The following is a 13,100-nucleotide window of genomic DNA, read 5'->3' as shown; positions in this document are numbered from 1 at the left end:
TGTTTATTAATTTCACCAAAAGTCTTCCCCCCTTATTAGCAAATTTATATAATTGGTATTTATAGTACACTGTGGATCTCTGGACTTGTTGATGTAGCAGCTCATTAAGAGCTTGCTGCGTCTCTAGTAATTGGACCCGAATGCTATGGTGATGGTCTCTGCTATATTGCCGCCGCAGCTGTGTGACACGCCTCTCCAACCGAAGCATTTCTGCGTGTCTCACCTTTCTCTTAAAACTTGCGTATGCTATAATTTTTCCCCTGAGGACAGCTTTTGCAGTGTCCCAAAATAGTACCGGGTCCCTCCTATGTTCCTCATTATGGCTCTGATATGTCTTCCAGCAGCTTAACAGGTGTGGCAAGAATTGATTGTCTCTATATAACCAAGTTGGGAAGCGCTACGGATAGTCTCCTCTAGGTCTACCCCCCATATTTAGCCTCACCCCTACCCAGGCATGATCTGATACTATTGGGCCTATTTTGGTGGACTCCACCTGAGTGAGTAACTCCCTCGTGAGAAATATATAACCAATACGGGAGAGTGTGGAGTGAGCCCTTGAAACATGCGTGTAATCCCTATCCAATGGATTTAGGGTCCTCCACACATCCACTAGGTCTAATGCCTCCTCTAAAGCTGCAATTCCCCCCTTAGCACTAGACAGCTGTCTCCCTGTCGGCCGGGATCTATCCATAGTCGGATCCGCTGCCTCATTGAAATCCCCCCCCCCCCCCCCATCACTATAGGGATCTCTCCCAAACCCTGTATCCTCCGGAGGACCTGTCTAAAGAACTGCTTCTCATATGTATTTGGGGCATAAATATTACATAGTATCATAGGTTGCCTCTCCAACACAACAGATGCCAGAACATACCTCCCCTTGGGATCTCCTACTACTTTTTTCACTTCCACATGGACTCCTTTCCGGATCAGGATTATCACTCCCCCTTTCCCGCCCATTGCAGGGGCCTCAAATATCTCCCCACCCACCAACGCTTCAACTTCATATGCTCTGCTTGTGTTAAATGAGTTTCTTGTAAAACGGCTATGGAGGTTTTCTGGTCATTGAGGACCTTCAGAATTTTTTGTCTCTTAATCGGGGAGTGTATGCCCCCCACATTCCAGGTGACTGTGTAGTGTTTTCATGTCTCCCCTATTTGGTCTTCCAGATTATCCCACTGCATACCTCCATTCACACCCGAGAGATGTCCCAGCCTCCATCCCCCTGGCCTGTCATTCCACACCAGTATCTGTAGTGTCTCACTTCTGTGCACAATCAACCATCTCTCACACACCCACAGTCTCAGCTCACAGATTCTTGTTCCGTCTCTCCCTCCCTTTCCCCCCCTTGCCCCCTCCCCACTCCCCTACCCCAAGGCCCTTCCCTCCCCCCTGCTCCATTCCCATATGTTACCCCTCTCATGCCACCAGGCATAAAAACCCCCACGTGCAGGGATCGATGCACCCACACTTTATGTTGAGGGGCCAAGCCCTCTTACTGTCCCTCCAATCATTCTTCTCCATCTTCTTTTGGATTCCTGCCAAAGCAACCTGAGTTTACAGTCTCTCAACTTGATTGACTTTCCTCTAGGGAGCTTTGGGTCCATGTTCCCTTTCATCTTATCCCGAGATCTCCCTTGTGTAATTTCTATGTTTAAAGATTTGATGCTCTCCTTTATGCCACCTGGGCTATAATTATATTCCATAGACCCTCTACAGCATCTTCACTCACTGTTGGGTGATCTGGTTAGTGTATCGACATAAGCCTGAGCCTCCTGGATCTTGTCAAAAAAAATGAGCTTGTCCATTATGGATCACCTTCAGCCGCGCTGGATACAATAAACTAAATTTGTATTTCATCCCAAACAGCTTAGTGCACAACGGGGCAAAGCTTTTCCTTGCTGCAGAGACCTTTGACGAGTAATCCTGAAAGCACAAAATTTTTTTGCTCTGATATTCCAAAGTTTTTCCAGCTCTTAGGGATTGCAGGATTTCCATCTTGTGAGCATAGTTGAGCACCTTTAAAATAACCACTCTAGGCCGATCTGAATTTTCTCGCCTGAGTCCCAGCCGGTGGGCCCTCTCTATTTTCAACCCCTCTGCCAGGCTTGTATTCGGCAGTTCGCGTGCCAGCCATTGTTCCAGGAAGTGACAGAGGTTTCTTTCTGGTAAGTTTTCAGGTAGACCCATCAGCCTGAGGTTGTTTCTCCTAGAGTGATTTTCTAGGTCTTCCACCTTGTTCTCAAGCTCCAGTAAGCAGGCAGCCATCTTAGGTTGCTCCTCTGCCACCTGAAGAATGTCTTCTTCCATATCATCATGCTGATCAATCCATAGACTGGTGGGTTGTGTCCATCTACCAGCAGGTGGAGATAGAGAGCAATCCTTTTGCCTCCCTATATGTGGTCATGTGCTGCCGGAAACTCCTCAGTATGTTCTCTATCTCAGCAGGTGGTGGTCACACACAGCAGCAGCTCTGGCTAGGTCTCCAAGCCTAATTTTTAGGTTTTGTTGAGTACCTGGGGTTGAGGGCTCTTCTTGAGCAAGTGCAAACCTGGTGGCGCCAGGTCCCTCCTTTTCTCCCCCCTCCCGCTGGCTCCGTTAAAAAAAAAAAAAAAAAAATTTTGGACGTCCTTAAAGGCGTTTATTTTGACGTTTATTTAAACGTTTATTGCAGCTACTCACTGGGACACCAGGTCGTTACAGCTCGGAGCGAGAAGCAGGTAATTTTTACCTTTTTATAGCGGGCAGGGGGTTCCCCGATCGATCTCCACGTGGCCTATGGCGTCTGAGGGCGAGGGCGCGAAGAATCGCTTCCCGGACCACGTGTGCGCTTCTAGCGGGGATGCGGGGGTCTTAAAATCTGATTCGCCCTTGTTGGGTGTCAGTTCGGAGTCCGGTCAGTCTCCCGGGTCTTCCTCCGGTGCGGCGGTTTTTCCCGCCATAAACGCCCATCCCCCGCTGCTCGCCTCCGCCATCTTGGCCGGCCACTCTGCTCGGACGGCTTCTTCTTGGGCCGCCCTTGAGCTGGGAGACGTTAATGCCATGGCCGCCCTTGATTTGGGCGACGGCAAAAAAAGCGGCTAAAGTTAAGTGCCGTTCTTCCCGCGCGGCTCCTTCGCGGAGTGTTGCGCCGGACACCATCTTGGATGCGCAGCATGTTTCTCCCCCGCTCTTGTGAGCGCCGGTTGAGGGTGCGTCTAGGGCTGTGGCCCAGGCTGCTGAAGTGCACAGTCTGGGGGGGTTTCTCCCCTGAGTTTATTTTGCTGTTGCATCAGGCCTTCCTTATGCAAAACGCTGCCCCTTCTCCCTTGTCCGATAACGGGGTTGAGGCCCCCGGAAGTAAACGCCCTCGGGTGGATTCCCAGGCCTTAGAGGACGCTGTTTCCTCTGATGTAGATGAGGGCAGCGTATCTGAGTTCTCCCAACGGTCCTTTGGGGATTCCTTGGAGGAGACGGATTCCCGCTCGGATGGAGCGGATGACCCCTCTGCAGCGCGGATCTTTCGCTCAGAGGATTTGCCCAACCTGTTAGTGCAGGCCATGAGCATTTTGAAGATTTGCTCTCCAGAGGACGTCTCTCCCTCAGCCCCTGTTGGCTCCGCCATTATGCTGGGGACGAAGCGCCCGCCTAGAACCTTCCACGTGCATGATGCCATGCACACCTTAATTTCGGCTCAATGGGATGTCCCGGAAGCGAGCCTCAAAGTGGCTAGGGCTATGTCCCGCCTCTATCCTTTGCCTGAAAGTGAACGGGAGGCCTTTCTTTGGCCTACCGTGGATTTTTTAATCACTGCGGTGACTAAGAAAACGGCGTTGCCGGTGGAAGGTGGCACGGCCCTAAAGGACGCCCAAGACAGGTCCTCGTTTCTGGGCGAGTGGACCAGAGTAACTTCAGACGCTTGGGTGCTGGAAGTCATCAGAGACGGCTACAAGCTAGAGTTCTGCCGACCCTTAAGAGACGGGTTTGTACTCTCTCCCTGCAAGTCTCCGGTCAAAGCTGTGGCAGTGCAGCAGACCTTGGACAATCTGATCCGCCTGGGTGCGGTCATTCCGGTGCCAGAAAATCAGATTGGCAAGGGACGTTACTCCATTTACTTTGTGGTACCAAAGAAAGGAGGTTCTGTCCGGCCTATCCTCGACCTCAAAGGGGTCAATCGGGCCTTGAAAGTTCAGCACTTTCGCATGGAGACTCTCCGCTCTGTTATAGCGGCAGTGAAGGCAGGGGAGTTCCTGGCATCCTTGGACATCAAGGAAGCGTACTTGCATATTCCCATCTGGCCTCCTCATCAACGCTTTCTGCGTTTTGCAGTCCTGGGCCGACACTTCCAGTTCAGAGCCCTCCCGTTCGGGTTGGCTACTGCTCCGCGGACCTTCTCCAAAGTAATGGTGGTCATCGCGGCCTTCCTGCGAAAGGAAGGAGTACAAGTCCATCCTTATCTGGACGACTGGTTGATCCGAGCCCCCTCTTATGCAGAGTGCGGCAAAGCTGTGGACCGGGTGATTGCTCTTTTGAGCTCCCTGAGGTGTATCATCAACTGGGAGAAAAGCCAGCTGCGCCCGACTCAGTCCCTGGAGTATCTGGGAGTTCGATTCGACACCCAAGTGGGCAGAGTGTTCCTGCCGGACAATCGGATTGTCAAACTTCAGGCTCAGGTGGACCAGTTCCTAGTAGCCTCTCCGCTTCGGGCTTGGGACTATGTGCAGCTGTTGGGCTCTATGACGGCCACGATGGAAGTAGTGCCCTGGGCCAGGGCTCATATGAGACCACTACAACACTCTCTGCTGCAGCGCTGGACTCCAGTGTCGGAGGATTATGCTGTGCGCCTTCCCTTGGACCCAGCAGTGCGCAAGGCGCTGAGCTGGTGGCTGAAGACAGACAAGTTGTCTGCGGGGATGCCTCTTGTGACCCCGGAGTGGATTGTCGTCACGACGGACGCCTCTTTGACGGGCTGGGGAGCCCACTGCTTGGGAAGGACAGCGCAGGGGCTCTGGTCTCCTGCAGAGGCAAAGTGGTCTATCAACCTCCTGGAACTCAGAGCCATTCGGTTGGCGCTTTTGGAGTTCCTCCCGGTACTGGCGTTGAAGCCAGTACGGGTCCTGTCGGACAATGCCACGGCTGTGGCCTATGTCAACCGCCAGGGAGGTACCAAGAGCGCCCCTCTAGCCAAGGAAGCCATGAATCTATGCCAGTGGGCGGAAGCGAACCTGGAACAGCTGTCAGCTGCCCACATTGCCGGAGTCATGAATGTCAAGGCGGACTTTCTCAGTCGCCATACCTTGGATCCCGGAGAGTGGCAGTTATCTGCTCAGGCGTTCTTGGACATCATGAAGCGCTGGGGCCAGCCGAGCCTAGATCTGATGGCGTCATCGGCCAATTGCCAAGTGCCGTGCTTTTTCAGCAGAGGACGGGACCCTCGATCTCTGGGAGTAGATGCTCTTCTCCAACAGTGGCCGACACAAGAGCTTCTCTATGTGTTCCCGCCCTGGCCCATGTTGGGCAGGGTACTAGACCGGGTGGCAAAGCATCCGGGCCGGATAATCCTGGTGGGTCCGGACTGGCCCAGACGTCCCTGGTATGCGGACTTGATCAGGCTCTCAGTGGACGACCCTCTGCGGCTGCCAGTGGAGCAGGGCCTGTTGCATCAGGGTCCCGTGGTGATGGAGGATCCCTCCCCCTTTGGTCTTACGGCCTGGCTATTGAGCGGCAGCGTCTGAGGAAGAAGGGCTTCTCAGACAAGGTCATCGCCACTATGCTGAGAGCGAGGAAGCGCTCTACTTCTACTGCTTACGCCAGGGTTTGGCGTACCTTTGCAGCGTGGTGTGAAGCAGGCTCACTTTCTCCCTTCACTGCTCCAATTTCTTCAGTGCTGGCGTTCCTGCAAGAAGGTCTGGAGAAAGGCCTGTCGCTCAGTTCCCTTAAAGTCCAGGTAGCGGCTCTGGCTTGCTTCAGGGGCCGCCTGAAGGGTGCTTCCCTGGCTTCGCAGCCAGATGTGGTACGTTTTCTCAAGGGAGTTAATCACCTGCGCCCTCCTCTGCACTCAGTGGTGCCTGCGTGGAATCTCAACCTGGTGCTAAGAGCCTTGCAGAAGCCACCTTTTGAACCCTTGTCGAGGGCATCTCTGAAAGACCTGACGTTGAAAGCAGTCTTTTTGGTGGCTATCACTTCAGCCAGAAGAGTTTCCGAGCTCCAGGCGCTCTCATGTCGAGAGCCTTTTCTGCAGTTCACTGAGGCAGGAGTGACTATTCGCACTGTGCCTTCCTTCCTGCCCAAGATTGTTTCTCGCTTCCATGTGAATCAGCAGCTCTGTCTCCCTTCCTTTCGTAGGGAGGACTACCCAGAGGAATACTCTGCTCTCAAATATCTGGATGTGAGACGAGTCATCATCAGATACTTGGAAGTGACCAATGATTTCCGGAAAACGGATCATCTGTTTGTCCTGTTTGCAGGTCCTCGTAAGGGTCTGCAGGCTGCTAAGCCTACAGTGGCAAGATGGGTCAAAGAAGCTATTGCAGCGGCTTATGTGGCCGCGGGGAAGGTGCCGCCTATTCAGCTGAAGGCTCACTCCACTAGAGCTCAGGCGGCCTCGATGGCAGAGGCCGGGTCCGTCTCCTTGGAAGAGATATGCAAGGCGGCAACTTGGGCATCGGCCCATACCTTCTCCAGGCATTACCGCTTGACTGTGGCTGCTCGGGCGGAGGCCCGGTTTGGAGCTTCAGTGTTGCGGTCAGGGATTTCAATGTCCCGCCCTGGGTGAGTACTGCTTCGGTACATTCCACCAGTCTATGGATTGATCAGCATGATGATATGGAAGGTAAAATTATGTATCATACCTGATAATTTTCTTTCCATTAATCATAGCTGATCAATCCATAGCCCCTCCCAGATATCTGTACTGTTTATATTCTGGTTGCATTTCAGATTCAAGTTTAGTCTTCAGTTCCTGTTCAGGAGGACTTCGTGTTCAAGTTTTTTCACTTGGATTCTTCAAGAGTTGAGACGAGTTTGTGTTACAGTGAGCTGCTGCATTTCTCTCCCCTCCGTTTTACGGGGCTGGATTGAGACATAAATTCTGCCGGCGCTCCCTCCCGCTTCGTGCGGCTGTAGGGCAGCCTTGTACCCCTCCCGCTTCGGCGGTGTTAGGGTCAGTCAGCTCCTCCCGCGGTTGCGGTTGCAGGATAAGCCAGATCCCCCCGCATCGGCGGGGTGGTGTCCCTCCCCCGCTCTGCGGGGATGAGCTGGACGGATTCCCCTCCCCCACTTGTGTGGGGATGAGCTGGGTTAATTCCCCTCCCCCGTTTTGGCGGTGGTGAGCTGGGCAGAGTGTCCCTTTGTGGGTGTAATTCTCTAAGTGCTGAGTCCTGCGGATGGAGCTTGGATATCGACATACTGAGGAGTTTCCGGCAGCACATGACCACATATAGGGAGGCAAAAGGATTGCTCTCTATCTCCACCTGCTGGTAGATGGACACAACCCACCAGTCTATGGATTGATCAGCTATGATTAATGGAAAGAAAATTATCAGGTATGATACATAATTTTACCTTCCGCCTTCCCCAATCTCTGCTGTGCCTCCAGAAGATCTGTCGCCAGTGCTGTTTGCCTCTCTTCTGTGCCGTCCAGTTTGTCGAGTATGAGCTGCAGTTTTTTCCCCACCGCCTGCTCTATTGCCGCTTTGACATTTTCCATAATTTTGGCGGCCCACAGCGAGCTTAGGCGTAGGAGAAGATGGGGCTCCCTGATCCGCCATCTTAGCTTCTCCAACCCACGCTTTCTTTCACCTCTTTTCATGCCGCTTTCGCCGCCATCGGCAGCCTTGCTTGCGATATCTTGTAAGCCAGAGGATTAGCGCTTAAACACGTTCCGTTTTTTCTCCGCTTTTGACAGGAGGGCGGCTGTTATTGAGCGCAGATGCTGTGGGTGTACCGGAGCAGCGATTCCTTGCGACCTCGCTACTCCATTCCCTAACCGGAAGTCTCCACCTAAAGCCTTTTTATAGGTTTTTGAAAGAAAAAGTTAAGTATTCTGATTCTGGACTTCCACCATTACATAAAATATATTATTTTGCCAATTTCTAGACATACTAGCTCTCCCACTGGCAATTCTTTGGTAGAAGTGTCTTCTGCTAGTCTTAACATAACTAATGTCTTGGAAAGTTTGGCTGAGGAGGTTGTTTCCAGATCTACATTACTTGTAACTTTTGTGTTTCAGCAGGATAAAGATGCACTCTGAAGTTTTATTTTTTGATGGGAAAATTTCTATCTTTCTGGACATTTCCAAGTGGACTCGAACTAGGAGGAGGAAGAAATTTTCTGTCTTTCAAGCAGCATGTTATTGCTTTGGGGGCTAAAGTTCAGCTTAGGTACCTGTGTAAATGTTTGATGTATTTGGATCATCATTCTTATTTAATGACCCCGTACAACTTCAATTTTTCCTTGAAGGTAGAGGAGTAACAGAGCTGTGACAGATCAGAGGGTTTCTCTTTCTTTAAGTTCGGTCATATGTTATTATAGGTGGGCATCCACTGTGTATCTTATTTAGTGGTTTCTTTTGAATATATTATTTCTTCTAAAATGTGAATTGTGATCTCTCCCCTAAATGTGGTCTTGACAGATTGTTTCAGGTTATTATTTTATTTCCTGTTGATTGATGGTGAATATAACGAATTGTTTACTGAATGCCTGTATCTTTATTCAAATGTATTTTGATGTTTATTGAAGTTAGTAAAATAAAGAAAATGATAGTTACAGAACATTATTGCTAAGATTGTCGGGGGGGGGGGGGTACCTAGAGATGATGTGTTGCCATGGTTGAAGCAATTAACCTTAGTTTCCTGTAGGGTACCATCTAAGGTTTAAAATGTTGACATTTCATATTTAAGGCACAGAAGGGTATAGGTCTGGTTAATCAGACAAATGAATTACTGGATACATCTCCACTCATAGTTTGTGATCAGTGAGCTCCAGATTTTATATAGGTCACCCAGAGTTGGACGCGGAGCCCAGATGCTGCACACAGATTAATTATTCAATTGGGTGCTAAAAAACCAGTTATTGAGGTTAATTGAATTTCATTGGTACTAGTGCGGATTTATGTGCGCATCTGCCTACGCTCTATTCTATGATGTGCGCTCAAAATGTCTCGCATACAACCCAAGAGGAGGCATGGGCAGATCAGGGGCATTCCAGATAATTGGGTATAGTGGTCTAGAACACTGGGGTTATCTGCCAGGATTTACGCAAGATTTCAGCTGGCATAAGTCCGTGCGCTGTAGTCCTGTGTGGGGGTAGGGGTCCGTCCTCACACACAAAAGGCCCCCTTCAATAGGTTGGACTCTCCTGACAGCTCAGAGCCCGGTCCCGTCAATCAGGTAGTCACCTGCCCAGGGCAGTGGCCGCCCACAGGACAGGTATTACTCAGTGTTTGGTATCTCCCTCCTCATCAAGCAGCTTGTGCAGTCTAGAGGTGGATGACCGGACAGTGCTCTTAAGAATTTTCTGGTACAGTGCAGAATTCATGGTTCCTTCAATAATGGCAAGTTTTCCAGGTCCTGAGCAGCAAAGCATCCTCACATCACAGCAGAGTTATTGAGACCTATGTTGTCCAAAGAGTTCTACCTTTGACTTATCTGTCCATAGAACATTTATCCCAAAAGACTTGAGGGATCATCCAAGTGTGTTTTTGCAAATTTGAGACAAGCTTACTCTTTAGCAGCGGATTCTGCACTGGTGCTCTTCCTTGAATCCCATTTTTGCCCATTGTTTTTCTCATTATGGCGTCATGAACACTGACCTTAGCTGAGACCAGAGAAGCCTGCAGTTCTTTGATATACTGGGATGCTTTATGACTTTCTGAATGAGTTGTCACTGCGCCTTTGGAGTAATTTTGGCAGGCCAGCCACTCCTAGGAAGATTCACCTCTGTTCCAAGTCTCATTGTGGTTCAGTGGAGTCCTAGAGTTTTAGAAATTTTGGCTTTGTAGTGCTATCCAGATTGATTTATTTTAACAACTTTTTTTTTTCATTTCTTCTTGATTATGGCATAAGGTTCTTGTAGTAGCTTTGTGGTGACTATTTTACTCTTATAGTGAGGTTTAGATTCAACAGGGCTGGCTGTAATCAAGCCTGGCTGTGTTCAACATGGGTGTTGAATAAATTTATTCCTTAAATAAATGACATGGAAGGGAATTTTCAAAAGAACATCCAAGTCAGAATTGGGACATCCCGCTCATAGCGTGCAAAAAACCCATCCGTCTCACAGCTGTTTTCGAACAGGAAAATGCCAGGGTTTCCTGTTCCAAAATACGTGAGAATGTCCAAAATGAACAGCCATTTTCCAAACTAAAATCTCCAAATTATGAACACCAAAAAACAGGGACAAGGATGTCTGTCTGGCAGCATTTGTGTGAAAATGGCCACACAGACTTCCCTGCAGAGCAGAGGAGCAGCCTAGCGGTCAGTGCAGTGGATTTTAATCCAGGGCACCCAGGTTCATATTTCACTGCAACTCTGTTATTTTATTATTAAAGATTCTGTTTATAGATATATAAACAAAATACAAACCAGCAATACAATGAAAAGAAAGTGACCCGTCCTGGGACAGGAACATTGCACAACTATTAGCAATAATGTGTCCTCAATTCCAGAATCCACCCCAACCCACATACAAATATAGCTTGTATACCCTGCTCTAGAGATCTAAGACCTTGACTCTGATAGTCCTAGATATAGGTTATAGACCCTACCCCTGTACCAAACTGCTCTAAGTTCGTACCCTCCTCCCCTTAATTCCTAAGATGTATAAAGGATATTAAGGTCTGTGAAACTTGTTTAGTAGTTGGCTCTGAGCCAGAGCTGATATGGAATCCAAATGTGCTCTCCAAATGGCAAGAAATTTAACTTGTCTGTTCTGATATGGCCTGGCCGACCACGCCTCCCAAATCATTAAAGCGTGAAGCCTATTCCTCCACATCCAGAAAGATGGAGAAGTATCCTGAATCCAGTAACTAAAAATAAATTTCTGTCTTTGCCCAAAAATAGGCTTTCATCTCGACCCTAGGACCCGAAGAGGGAGGCTCTATGAAAGAAGACACCTTCAAATGACATATTCGTGATTTAGTATTCATTGGCGATAAACCATAATTGATCTCCAAAAGGCTTTTATCTTTGAGCATGTCCAAAGGCCATGTAGGAGTCGGTTTTCAGGGACCCCACATTTTGAGCACACAGGTGTTTCTACACATCCTGTACGGAAGGCTCGCCACTTTGAAAAGTATGCTCGATGGATTATACGGTATCGGCATTCCTTCAACTCTGCTTGATGCACCAACTTTGGTATCGCAGCAAACATTGTGACCTATATTTTTATCCTTGGTGGTCTACCCAGTTCTTTAACCCAAGAGCTTTGTAAAGACTGAAAATTTGGAATTTCTGTTATTTTAAATAAGCCCTCCAGAGACAGGGAAATGCCTACTATACCTGAATGTGCATCACATTAGTAGCCCTCAGGCTTGCAGTTGTCTAATATTTAGGTACAGTAACCTGCTTATAATCAAAAGAGAAAAACGCCTGTATTGCGACCCAAATCGAGAGATGGGCATCTTTCTCCCGTGGGCGCCCAAATCGGTATAACCGAAAGCCGATTTTGGGCGTTTCCAACTGCAATCCGTTGTGGAAACAGGTAAAGTTGACGGGGGCGTGTCGGAGGTGTGGTGAAGGCAGAACTGGGGCGTGGTTATCGGCCGAGGAGAGATGGGCGTCTTTAGCTGATAATCGAAAAAAAAAAGGCGTTTTGACCACGATTTTGGGTCACTTTTTTTGGACCCTTTTTTTTTTAACGAACAAGTCCCAAAAAAGTGCCCCAACTGACCAGATGATCACTGGAGGGAATCGGGAATGACCTCCCCGGACTCCCCCAGTGGTCACTAACCCCCTCCCACCAAAAAAAACCCACTTTAAAAACTTTTTTTCCAGCCTCTATGCCAGCCTCAAATGCCGTACCCACCTCCATGACAGCAGAATGTGTTCTATCCTGTGACAGCCTTTCCCTGGTTCTGATGTGGCTCTCGGGTGAGTGTGACACCTTTTCTGTTATGCGCACTGCAGAGTCACATCAGCAATGCATTGTGGTGGGTGTAGGGTATTGGGCTCCGTGATTCCACTAGCTTGTGGCAAATGCTCACAATGTTGGTAGTTGGTAGGCTCTACTCCCATGGTGATTTTCCCCCTGCTTACTGGGTCAGTGTGCCCTGTTTTGTTTCCGGTAGACCATGAGGTAGTGGCCATTTTTGTAAGCCAGTTTTAGATCCCTTTCACGTGTTAGCCACGTTACAGAACTTAGTTCTTACCTTGAATGTGGCTGAAAGAGGGCATTGTACACAATTCTACCAGCTCTGACCTACTGCTAATCTCAGTACCAAGGAGACTCTTTGCCAGTGGGGCACAACTTCTGATCTGCAGTTAACTGTGAGTAAGCGTGCTTATTCCAATAAAGGACGTTTTCGGAGAGATTAGTCTTCAGGTGTCAACTGGTGTGCCAGTGTTATATAGCAGCAACAAGTCCTAGAGGCCTGCGTGTATGCAGGTCCCTGGAGCACTTTTAGTGGGTACCGCAGTGCACTTCAGCCAGGTGGACCCAGGCCCATCCCCCCCTACCTTAACACTTGTGCTGGTAAATGGGAGGCCTCCAAAACCCACTGTATGCACATGTAGGTGCCCCCTTCACCCCTAAGAGCTATGGTAGTGTTGTACATTTGTGGGTTTTGGGGGAGGGGGCTTGGATGCTCAGCACCCGTGGTAAGGGAGCTATGCATGTGGGAGCGTTGTCTGAAGTCCACCGCACTGACCTCTAGGGTGCCCAGTTGGTGTCCTGGCATGTCAGGGGGGCGAGTGTACTATGAATCGTGGCCCCTCCCACGACCAAATGGCTCGGATTAGGATGTTTTTGAGCTGGGCGTTTTTAGTTTCCATTATCGCTAAAAAAAACAAACGCCCAGCTGAAAAACGTCCATTTTTTCGAAAATACTGTCTGTCCCGCCTCTTCACGTACCTGTTTTCGGACATAGACGCCCATGGAGATAGGCGTTCGCGTTCGATTATGCCCCTCTA

At 49.3% G+C, this 13,100-nt stretch overlaps 1 protein-coding gene across 1 annotated transcript in view; it reads left to right on the top strand.

The window, feature by feature from the left end:
* SIX5 (SIX homeobox 5) overlaps nt 1–13,100 on the top strand; it is a 70,542-nt gene that overhangs the window by 19,928 nt on the left and 37,514 nt on the right. The window lies entirely within an intron of this gene.

The sequence above is a fragment of the Microcaecilia unicolor genome, chromosome 11, assembly GCF_901765095.1.
Source record: "Microcaecilia unicolor chromosome 11, aMicUni1.1, whole genome shotgun sequence".
NCBI classification, from domain to species: domain Eukaryota; kingdom Metazoa; phylum Chordata; class Amphibia; order Gymnophiona; family Siphonopidae; genus Microcaecilia; species Microcaecilia unicolor.
The sequence above is the reverse complement of the archived record's forward strand: the minus strand, read 5'-3'. Positions and strand labels throughout refer to the sequence as shown.